This window comes from Gossypium raimondii, chromosome 10 (assembly GCF_025698545.1).
Source record: "Gossypium raimondii isolate GPD5lz chromosome 10, ASM2569854v1, whole genome shotgun sequence".
Lineage (NCBI taxonomy): Eukaryota > Viridiplantae > Streptophyta > Magnoliopsida > Malvales > Malvaceae > Gossypium > Gossypium raimondii.
The window spans coordinates 28,604,072-28,617,255 of NC_068574.1; positions in this window are offsets into that span (position 1 = coordinate 28,604,072).

The window sequence follows — 13,184 nt, forward strand, 5'->3', positions numbered from 1 at the left end:
CTTCGTCATTTCTGTATAAGACATTTTCTGAATCCAATGTGGTTTTTTTCCCCAAAATTTTCCCTTTTCATGTACGCATGCATGCGGACTAACTTAAGTAAATTTAAAATCTCAGATTGAGGTTTGGAACCAAGGCTCTGATACCATTAAATGTAGCATCCCAAACCTAGCCTATACATTATGGTCGAATTGGGAAGGCCACATTGGACACCTTAGTGTCAAATTTACCCTAATGATAGTTAAAATCTTCAAGTACTTCTTTTTATAAAACCATGGTTTCTATTGTTAGATTTAGGAAACGTCCATTTACTTAGTCCAACCATGCTTAGGTCAAATTAGCAAATTAGGTGAGTTTGTGTGGCACCTTACTGACGATGTTGCCTTTAAAAAATCATTTTGTTCTTTTATTAGCAGCAGAAATGTACCATTAGTAGTCAAATTATTAATTTAGTCATATATCATGCATAGTCCATTTTAACATATTTATAAAAACCATGTCTATATACCAAATAGGTGTGTCATGAATGCATGAAAAACCCTAAAATCTCAAACAGTCCCAAACCACAGTTTAATGAAACTTTACAATCCAAAACAAAATAATAATAATATAACCTAAAAATATAAGTAAGGTAAAATAATATGACGAAGTAAAGTCCAAAGTCCACCATACGTCCGCATGCCAATTCCGATCCTAAGTTCGACCATTACTTGAGAAGTTGAGATAATGGGGTGAGCCTAACAAGCTTAGTGTGAGTCTAAACGAGTATTAAGCATTCATACAGACAATTTCATATAGGTACCAATAGCAAAATCAAACATTAACAGTAATAATTTTCAAATGCACATGTGAGATCCTACCCATACCATCCACTACACACCACGTGTTCCCAGAACCCGTCTGCCAAACTCCAACATATGTGAGCAATGCTCGAAGTGGTAAAACCACCAATAATCAATAATGCAGTGAAACTGCCAAATGAATAATGCGATATAATCGCCAATCCCCTCGATACTCCAAATGCAGTGCACTGACTAAAAATATATATGGACTTAATATGCCACCGGTATTCCACGAAACTCCTCTGTCAACCACAAAATCTTATCCCAATGCACATGCAATATGTCATACAAATTCATACATAATCACATTTCAATACTTTTCACATTTATTCGACATGCTCAACATGTCCTCAACAATCACCTACTTTTAGAGAAAGGTAGCAGTGTTCCAATTTTCAATTTACCATTCAGATGGTATCTATCAATATCTTTCAATTCACATACTTTACGAATTTCATTGTACACTAATAGCAAACTCACATGTATATATCATAGTAAATATTTCATGCATTTAAATCATGCATAAAACTAATATCTCAACATTTCATACCATTCAATCAAACATTCTCATGTCGCATAATATAACTATGCATAACAATCTCAATTACACATTCATACGGTCAAACTAGCAATATCACCAACACATCAATCTTTTAAGTCTCAAAACATACCTGGTTCGGCCACTCGTAAAACTAATATTTTGGCTACTATGTCCAACCAATCAGCAAGTTAATTATCAAATATAACATAACATTTATCATTATCAAAAAAAATTTACAAGTTTAGGACCCACACCTTATTTTTCGCTTTCTCGCAGCACCCTAGTGAATCTTCCAATTTTCCTTAATAAACCTTTTTTACAATCCTAAACCAAAATTCAATATAAATTAAATCAATACAACACTTAACCAACTACCAATTACCAACTTATGTGTTCAAACTAATTGTCGAATTAATAATTATTTTACGGTTTCAACTAGTTCGATTCCTTACCTTTTATCAATGCAAACCGTACGTATGATCGTTTTTCAACTTTACGGTTAACTCGAGGCATTTGGGTCAGAGCCTTATTCTATAATATACTGGAAAATCAATAGCTAATAATTATTCAATTCTTTCATTTAATCAATCCAAAACATTTACCCTACAACTATGTCGAAACAACAATTAATTTTACACTTAATCGTACTTATGCTTCTCGATTTGTGAGTTTTGAATGCCCAAATGATCAAGAACATTTTTCCCCTAATTGACATGCGTTTAATAGATGATTGAGAGGGTTCAAGAACTCAAAATAAGGCTGAAATTACTTGGGTAAGATTCAATAAACACCCCCTACGCTACACATATGCGCACACACCACCGCCCATGATGGCCGAAATTAGGGCTGAATTTAAAAATGATTTGCAACCTCATTAAAATATAGAAAAATAAAGTTAAAAACATTTAAAATCCCCAAAATTCTAGATCTAGAAATTTAGGTTTTTAATGGACAAGATTAATTAAGAAATTGAAAAGAGAAGAGACGTTACACAAGCTAGTTGAGAGAAACGGCAATGACACTTTCTAGGCGATTTTTGGGATCAATCCTAGAGTTCAAAATTTTAGATTTAGGGCTAATTTAATTGAGGTAAATTTTCAAAAATATAGAAAAGGAGATGGTCCACAATCTTGATGCATGAAGAAGAAGAAAAATATGGTAAAATGGAAGGTGTAGGCAACAAAAACAATGGCGGAAAAAAGGAAAAGAAAAAAAACTAGAGATGAAGAGAGGGAGAGGGGGTTAGGGATGGCTAAGGTAGAATAAAATGGGTTAAAAGACTGATTATTTTTATAAAAATTTGTATTTATACGTAGGTTTACTAAGCTTAGATGCTAACACATAAAAAAATAAGAGAATTTGCAAAAAATAATTTATTTTGTAAAAGTTGATACTTGAATTTGGGACCTCCAACTAACCTTCAAGCTTTCACATTTAATGACTAACCATTAGGTCAACTCCCTCTTTTTGATATATTTCTAAATTTTGTGGAGCTTGCATAATCATACCAGAGCTTGCATAATATAGTTCGCATGTTATCATAACTCGCATAGACAGAAACATTTGCTCTAGGAACTTAGGATATGTGTTTAGACTACCTAAGCTCCCCTTATCACGTGAAATGGGGCTTAATTGTGTCACTCATGACCAATCACCACTGCTATTTTACTACTTGTTACTGAACCTAGGTAAGCTTTTCCTTACCTCTGTCTTTGCTCGATGAGGCTCATCCTTGATTTTTCACTTCTCACACATCAAACACAATACATATGTATTATTAATAGTAGTAACACAATCAAAAAACTCCTTGTAACATCCGATTTTTTTCTTAAAATAATGTAGAATTATATTAAAGATGAGTAAATAGGCCAGTGGTTGAATGAAAAATGAGGAGACAGTGTAATTAGATCAATGTCTCGAGTTTAATTCCCTTCTCTTGCAAAATAGCTTAGTTTTGCTAAATTTTCTCCTTCCCCCCATTTTTGTGCCACCTATGCCTATTAACGTAGGTATAAATATCAGTTTTTCACCTAATTATCAGCCTTTAGTCTTTTATTTTCAACCATAGCCACCCTTTCTTCTGTTTCTCCTTTATTCTTATTCAAAACTTCCCCCTTTTCCCTCCATTATGCGGCCCCAAAGATCCTTTTCCTTGTCGTCCTTCCCTCCTTCATTAGTGCTGGTTTTAGATTTTTTTTTCTTCCTCCCTTTTTGTTGTTAGTTCAATATTTTTCTATCCTTGAAATAATCTCTTGATCCACTAAAAAATTGGCCTCCATTTCTACCCTAAAGATCTCCATTGCCACCCCTTTACCTTGTTAGAGTAAGTGCCTAATTCTCTCATTATTCTACATCATTTTCTTATCGTTTTGTCTTAAAAATCAAAACTATTTTTAAACAAATGATTTCTAGCCGTCAAACATCCCTTTTGAACCACCCAAAACTATCCCAAAAACTGTTGTCGGAAATAGTGGTTGTTATCTCTAAAGTTTTCATTTTTATGGACCGTCGGTATGAGATTTATTTAGTGAAATACATTGATGTTCTAGCCTTGATCTTTAATGCTTTCCAAGTCTAAAAATAATTCTTCATTATTTCTAAACAAATTTCTTTTGTGTTTTTTAAAACAGTAGCCTTCGTAGTTAATTTGGGTGGTGTGTCGCTCCTAGTTCTACCATTGGGGGCTACCATATTTTTTTTTATTTTCACCACTTATTTCCAGCAAGGTTTAGGTCTATTAAACCACTTCCTAATAATTCTTTAATCATTCATGATTTTGGAAAATTCGATCTTAATCGTTTGACAACTCAGATCTAATGAATCGGGAAGCGTAAGTACGGTTGTTAGCTGGTTAATGCGTAGTTTTGGCTTGGTTGTTAGAGACATTTACTCTTTACACCCTCGTTTCTCATTGAATTAGTGTAAGCGAACTAACTGATTTAGATTTTATAATTGAGATATGGTAACACCAATTTCATCAAACCCTTAGAGGGTGTTTAAGGCTGATTTAACAACATCTCAAATCGATAAATATTTAATTTCAATTTAGGTTCAATTTAAGTCTAAATGAGGAATCATGGGTTTCTATAGTAGTGCTACGGTTGTGCGAAATTAAGGTTTGGGTTCTAACTTGTAAACATGAGTGTTTAAATTATTTTTTAGTGGTTAAATTGATATTTAAGCTTGTTGGTAAAGCTTGGTTAAATGGCTAAGTAAGTGATTTTAAGGTTGTCGAATCAGGTATGTTTTGAGCTTTAATTAAATGGCATGTTTGCAAAATTGGCATGGTTGACTGATAATTTGTATGAATGGTATTGGTATGAAATGACATGGATGATTTGATTATAAAATGAATGTTGGTTGTATTCTTAGCATGTATTAATATGAAAATAATGACTGAATTCATGAAATATATGCTTGGGTGAAATTCTATGAAATGTAATGAATGCAAGGCTATTATACATGCACTAGAAAGATTACTTTTGAAATGATTATGAAGCTGGGGCATGTTAGAAAGTCACTGTATTGTTGGTGAAATCGAATGCTTGATGAGTGTTACTACTGAATGTGTTTGTATAACATAACGCATGTGCAATGGGTGGAATATTGTGGATGACGGAGGAGTTTCGTGGTGTAATGGTAGTAAATTAATTCTGCATATATGTTGTGAGTGCACTGCACCAGAAGTAATGAGAATGGTGATTATATCGCATTTTAAATCCTAGTATAATTGTATTATGTATAATGGTGGTTTAACCATATCTAGCTTAGCTAGCAATGTTTGGAGATTGGCAGACAGGTTCTAGGAACACGCGGTGTGTAGCAGATGGTTGGGTAAGATTCTTTATGCATTGTGTTATGATCATGAAATTTTTGAATGATAAAGTTGAATGTTGCATTATGTGTTGCATTAATATTAATGATTGCTATTTGTATGCTTAATTGGGTGTTCTTACTGTTTAGACTCACACTGAGCTACTAGCTCACCCCATAGTTTCATACATCTAAGGTAGTGCTCAAGACTAGGATTGGACTCGGCATGCGAACATACGAAAGACTTTGAACTAAATAATTATTTTGCATAAGTTTTATTTAAATTTATTTGGTTTTGGACTGTGGTTCCGATTTTACTTTTATAGAGGATTTACATGTATGAATACTAGTCATGTTAATCAGTTTTTCGAGTGCAATTTGAAAGTGGATAATGCATCATATTTGACTTAATAATAAATCTGTCATAAATTGAGTTTTTCGCTGCAATAAAAGATAATAAGGTTTTGTTGAGTGACACAACGAGCAAAGTGTTTACCAAAACCACATTGCTGCTAGTAAATGACATAAGAATAATTGACATGATTAATCAATGTTTTCCCAAAATTACAAGTGTAAACTGTGATTTGTCTTAAAATAGAGAAATCAAGGTTTTCAAAAAACGGTAGGATAGTTTTTTACACAAGTGACTAATGTATCTTCCCAATTTGACCATAAAGTCTAAGATGGTTTTGGAAGGTTACATTTAGTGGTATCAGAGCCTAAGTTTAAAATGTTAGAATGAATTCTGATTCTTTTCAAAAATGAGTCTACATGCATGCATACATGAAAAAGGAGGGAATTCTAGGAAAAACAAACTACAACACTTTGAAAATATATTTTTTTATTAAGGAAACGAAAAAGTCTAGAGGTCCGATGCCAGGGCCATAAAATTAATGTTGAAGCTCTAGAAAAATACTAGAAACTATTGCATAAACCTTTAAGCAAAAGAACCTTGTTAAAGTGCAGGAAAAGATTGAATATAATACTAAAGATATTCTCACTTTTTAATTGTAGATTCCATAAAAAATCAAAATGAATACTCGCAGAATGCTAACTCGTGGTTGGAGGAGCCATAGAGGGCAACCTTCGGTGGCTTCGACTGATTCGTCAACATCTCAAGAGCACGCATAGAATAATTAACCAAATGAGACTGTTAGTGAACCCAACACTGAAGGTGGGAGTGTGGATAATCAGAACTATGATAATGAACATCCTGGGGATGATGTGGTAACACAAGCTTTGTTGAGGGCCTTAGAAAGTGTCGCTAGGGTCCAAATTGCTAAGACGCTCTACTCAAATCGGATGGAGTTGTTCAGTGGTATTGTTGGAACTACCCCTACAGTGGTCGGATATTGGATGGAGACCATTGAGCGCATATTTGATGATCTAGACTATACACCTAAGTAGAAACTTAAGGGTGTTGTATCCTTGTTAAGGGACGAGGAAAACAGGTGGTGGCAATCAGTGGTTAAGGGTACGCTACCAGAGCGTATTGATTGGGCATATTTTTAGGATTCCTTATTTTGCATTAATAGATATAGGATATACCCACTCTTATATTGCATGTGATCTAGTTGTAAAATTGGGAATTGGGGTAGAGAAAACTAATAACACTGTTACCATAATCAACCCTCTAGGATAATATGTGCTTGTAAATAAAATATATAGGAAATGCCCTTTAGAGATTCAAGGGGAGGTTTTTTTTTCTCGCCGACTTAACATAATTTCCTTTTAATGAATTTAACTTGATTTTGGGAGTGGATTGCTTGGTTGAGCATCAAGTTTGGCTAGATTGTGCATTAAAGAGGGTAACTTTGGTGAGTGGTCTGGAAAAAAGTTGTTATGGTTGGGGAACATCGGAACTATTTGTCTAATGTGATCTCTGCTATGGTAGTGGAGAAAATGTTTTGGGAAGGGTGTGAGGTGTTTCTTCTTTATGTTCGAGATGCAGTACAGTTGATCCTTCTATGGATAGTATTCGAACAATAAGGGAATTTTCAAATGTCTTTCCCAAGGAACTACTAGAGTTACATCTATATTGGAAAGTGGAATTCAGTATTGAGTTGCTTATAGGAATGACACCAGAGCCTATTGTTCCTTACTGAATGGCACCCAAAGAGTTGAAACTACAGTTGCAAGAACTATTGGATAAGGGATTCATTAGACCTAGTGTTTCACCATGGAGTGCACCGGTATTGTTCGTAAAGAAAAAGGATGGGAAACTCCGATTATGTATTAATTATGGACAAATGAGTAAGCTAACTGTAAAGAATGAGTATCCTCTACCAAGGATTGACGACCTATTCGATCAATTCAAAGGTGCAACTGTCTTTTCAAAATTTGGTTTGAGATCCGGGTACTATCAACTCAAGGTGACAGGATTTGATGTACCCAAGTGAGCTTTTAGGACTCGTTATGGACATTACGAGTTCCGAGTCATGCCATTCGGATTGACTAATGCACTGGCTGTAGTTTTGGATCTTATAAACCATATTTTTCAACTTTCCTTGATCAATTCGTCGTTGTGTTCATTGACAACATCTTAGTATACTCAAAGATAGGATCTGAGCACGATGAACATTTGAGAGTAGTCCTATAGATAATTTGTGAAAAACATCTTTTCAATAAACTCAATAAGTATGAGTTTTGATTGAAGAAGGCTATGTTTTTGGGTCACGTGGTATCAGCTGAGGGTATCCATGTGGATCCTAAAAAGATTGAATCTATCCTAGATTGGAAAGAACCAAAAAATATCTAAAAGATTTAGATTTTTCTAGGTCTTGTTGGGTATTACCGAAGGTTTGTTGAGAGGTTTTCCTTAATAATAGCCCCATTGACTAAGTTATTAAGGAAGACTACTCCATATAAGTGGGAAGAAAGAATAATAGGACACCATTTTGAAATTAAAATCTGTGTTGACTGAAGCTCCCGTTCTAATTCAACCAGAATCTGGTAAAGATTATGTTATGTATAGCGATGCTTCGCATGTTCGACTTGGATGTGTCTTAATGCAAGGAGGTAAGGTAGTTGGCGACTGCCATTTTTGCTGTTAAAATCTAGAGACACCATTTATAAAGTGAGAAGTGTATTATTTGCATAGATCACAAAAAATCTCAAATATCTCCTTACCAAAAATGAGCTTAACTTGAGGTAACGCAGGTGGATTGAATTGTTAAAGGACTACGATTGTACGATTGAGTATTACCCTAGGAAAGCTAATGTAGTGGCTAATGCCTTGAGTAGAAGGGTAATGTCTGACTTGAGGGCTATGTTTGCTTATTTGAGTTTGTTTAATGATGGGGGCATTTTGGTTGTGTTGCAATTAAAGCCTATTTGGGTTCAAGAAATCAAAGATAAAGAGAGTCTGGATGAATGTTTAACACTTTAGTTTAAAAAGGTTGAGGATGGGTTGCTTGAGGACTTTGGGATTATTTCTAATGGTATTTTGTGTTTTAGAGGCAGATTTTGTGTATTGAATGATCAGGGTTTAAGGTAATCTGTACTACAACAAACACATAGCAGCCTTGATGCTATGCATCCTAGTAGTAATAAGATGTATCCTAACTTAAGGGAAGTGTATAGGTGATCAGGTCTTAAATAAGAGGTAACTGAGGTCGTGTCGAAATGTTTGACTTGCCAACAAGTTAAGGCTGAGCATTAGTTTCCATCTAGGTTACTACAATCGATTTGTATTCCGTAGTGGAAGTGGGAAAGGGTGACTATGGACATTGTTAATGGGTTGCCCTTAACACCTACTAAGAAATATGATCTATTGGTCATAGTGCATAAACTGACTAAGACTGCCTATTTTCTTTTGGTTCAAAGGATTACTCTGTACAGAAGGTAGCTAAGCTTTATATTTTTAAGATAGTAAAATTGGACGGAGTGCCAGTGTAAATTATTTCAAATCGGGATCCCTGTTTTATTTCTTGATTCGGGAAGAAATTGCACAAGGGTTTGCGTACGCGGTTAGACTTTAGTACGATTTTTCATCTACAGTCCGATAGTCCGTCAGAGAGGGCCATTATAATTTTAGGGGGTATGCTGAGAAGTTATGTGATTGATTTTCAAGTTAGTTGGGAGGAGTATTTGTCGATGGTAGAGTTCGCCTATAATAACAACTTCCAGTCTAGTATCCAATGACACCTTATGAGGCTCTTTATGGTCATAAGTTTCGTTTGCCTTTATGTTAGACTGAGTTGAGTGAGAAAAAGTTATTCGGTCTGGAATTGGCTTTGGAGACTAAGGATAAAATTTGATTAATTTAGGGCATATTAAAGGTGACTTTGGACAAATAAAAGTCATATGCTGACTTAAAGTGCAATTGAGTTTAATGTAAGAGATGTTATAGTATGCCCAAAGACCAATCATGAGATGATTGTAATTACATACTTGTTTTACCTTGTTTGTTAATATAAGGCATTGTAAATATTATTTTAGTTTTTTTTTCTATGTATATAAGTAAACTGAATTGTAGTAAAGTCTTAAGAAAATATGATTATTCTTAAAAGATCCTTAGTCAAGTATTATTGTGGGCTTGTACAACAATAATGCATTGAGACTAATGTGTAGTTGATTGATGAAAAAAAGTTATCATTGACATAGGGATGTCAAAATCAATACATTAGTATGTGTTAGAGAACAACATATTGGACTAACCTGCTATGAGTATGTTTCTTGGATTATTATGTAATAGTCACAATATTACTCATAGTGATAACTATGTAACGATTATAAGACTTGAGATCATCATTGTCCCAACATCGTGAGTCATGTATTTTGATATATTCAAACGTCTACCGTAATAGGTTGTACGATAAAGACTAATGTTGGATATACCACAATCTATGTAGTGGGATATGGTTGATCAAGATAAGATTTATCCCTCCTACATAATGGGAGCAATATCTTAGGTCTCTTGATGGAGTGAGACTAAAAATGCATGGCCATGCTCGGATAAGTTGATATGAGATATCACACTTATTTGTTTATTGTAGTCTACTTAGAAAATTACGAAATATGATATTGAACTATACAAGTTTGACTATTCCATGATTTGTGTCCATTCTAGATGTTAAGGATAAAAGGTTATAATACATGAAAAGATTATCACGGAAAGGCTATGTCAAATTATGACTTCTTGTAACTTAGGTAGCAATGATGCAATGCTAGATGTCACTCATTGCTTGTATTATTAGAAATGTTCTAGTATTACTATGAACATTACCAGAACCTATAGGGTTACAACCTATGGTTAAAACAAAAAAAATCAAAACACATTTTGTATTGTGTTTGGTGTCACATGAATTAAATTAATATTGAATTAATTTAATTTGACAATTAAATATCAAACTAATTAAATATACAAGCTTGTTGTACACAAATAGAGAACATAGTTAAAATTAATGTATGAAAATGATTCATATAAAATTTTAACATAATATAGTTTACTAAAATTATTATAATAAATTACTATTATGATTTCGGTCAAACATTGAAACATGGTAGTTGTAATTTGTTTTGGAAAGAATATAACATTTTTAATAGTTTCATTATGTTATAATTCTTTCCAGAAAGAATATAATATGTTTAATACTTTCCATATGCTCTCTATAAGATTTGATAATGTTTTCAATATATGCATACTAAAATCCTGAATTAGGGTAAGTGTGTTTTAAAAGAAAAATTAACAGAAAGGGCTTAGCAGCCGTTTTGGGAGATTTTTCTCAAGAATAGTTCCAAGAGAGTTTTATAGTTCGTTTTAATATCGAGTGGACTACATAGAGCCTAAAATTTTTTTGTTGTGGCTTGGAATCGACAGCAAATCAACAACATCCTCTCATTGTTTTTGTTAAGAAAGTATATCTTCAACCTTATCTTAAATCATTTCATTTCGTATACATGGATCCATGGCTATGGATCGTCGAATTTTTTTTCGCTGTGTCATGGGGCGTAGCGGCAGTCTCAACATGAGATTGGGTTTTTCTTAAGGTTTCTTTGTGGAAGAAAGTTTTGAGATTCATTCGGAAGGACAAGTTGAGCCCTAGGTTCATTGGACCTTATCGAGTGCTTAAGAGGGTATGTCTAGTGGCATATTAGCTTGAATAGCCTCCTGAGTTGGATCTCAATCACGATGTTTTCCATGTCTCGATGTTAAGACGGTATCAATTTGATCCTTCTCATGTTCTCCTAGTTGACGACGCCGTGGTTAGATCAGATCAAACATTTCAGGAAAAGGTTGTTCAAATTTTAGTTCGTGAGGTTAAAGTTATGAGAAGGAAGTAGATCCCTTTGGTCAAAGTTCTTTGGAGAAATCATGGTATTGAAAAGGCTACTTAGGAGCCAGGGGATTTGATTTTTATGGATTGGTAGTGTGAGATTTATTTAGTAAAATACACTGCTATTCCATCATTGATTTTTACTCTTTTTCAAGTCTAAAATTAATTCTTAAGTAGTCCTAAACAAATCTTTTTGGTGTTTTTCAAAACAATCCCCTTCGTAGTCAATTTTGGTTGTGTGCAACTCCTAGATCTACCATTGCGGGCTGCCGATTTTTATTATTTTTACCACTTATTTGCAACAACGTTTAGATCTATTAAGCCACTTCCTAATTAGCCTTTAATCATGTATGAATTTGGAAAATTCAATCTTAATCGTTTAGCAACTCAGATATGATGAATCGAGAAGCGTAAGAGCGATTGTTTGTGGGTTAATGCATAGTGTTCGCTTGGTTGTTAGGGAATGTGTTAGTTAATTGAATTAAGGTTATATATGGATGGTTAGCTACTAATTTTTTAGTATTTTACTTGTTAGGCGCTGACTTAAACACTCCAGACCAGTAGTGAGATGTTCAAACTTCGCACCCTCATTTCTCACAGAAACTGTGCAAGCGAACTAACTGATTTAGATTTTATAATTGAGATATGGTAACCCTAATTTGATCGAAATTTTAGAGGGTGTTTAAAGGCTAATTTAATAGCATCTTAACATGATCAATATTTTATTTAATTTTAGGTTTAACTTAAGTCTAAATGAGGAATCGCGGGTTTCACAAGTAGTGCTACGGTTGTGCGAAATTAAGGTGTGGGTTCTAACATGTAAACTTGATTGTTTAAATTATATTTTTAGTGGATAAATTGATATTTAAGCTTGCTGTTCAGGCTTCATTAAATTTATAATTAAGTGATTTTAAGGTAGTCAAATCATGTACATTTCGAGCCTAATTAAATGGCATGTTTGGAGATTTGGCATGGTTGATTGATAATTTTTATGAGTGGTATTGGTATGAAATTACATGGATGATTTGATTATGAAATGAATGTTGGTTGTATTCTTAGAATGTATTAATATGAAAATGATGACTGAATGCATGAAATGTATGGTTGGGTGAAATGCTATGAAAAGTACTGAATGAAAGGCTATTATACATGTTTTGGAAAGATTACTTATGAAATTGAGCCAAGTTAGAAAGTCATCATATTGATGGTGAAATCAAATGCTTGATGAGTGTTACTACTTAATGAAATTGAATGATATAATGAGGGCGTGTAAAGCATGCTACTTAAATGTAAATGTAATGGAAACATGTTCCTGGTTGTATATTTTATGACATAACGCATGTGCATAGGGTTGGATATTATGGATAACGGAGGAGTACTATGGAGTATTGGTGGCAGATTAGGTCTGCATATATGTTGTCAGTGCACTGCACCGAGAGTAATGAGGAGAATGTCGATTCTATAACATTTTAAATCGCAGTATAAATGTATTATGTATAATGGTGGTTTAACCACATCGAGCTTAGTTTGCAATGTTTGGAGTTTTGTAGATGGGTTTTGGGGAACTCGTGGTGTTCAGTGGGTGGTTGGGTAGGATTCTTTATGCAATGTGTTATTATCATGACATTTTTTACTAATAAAGTTGAATATTGCATTATGTGTTGCATTAATAGTAATGGCTACTATATGTTTGTTTAATTGGGTGTTCTTAA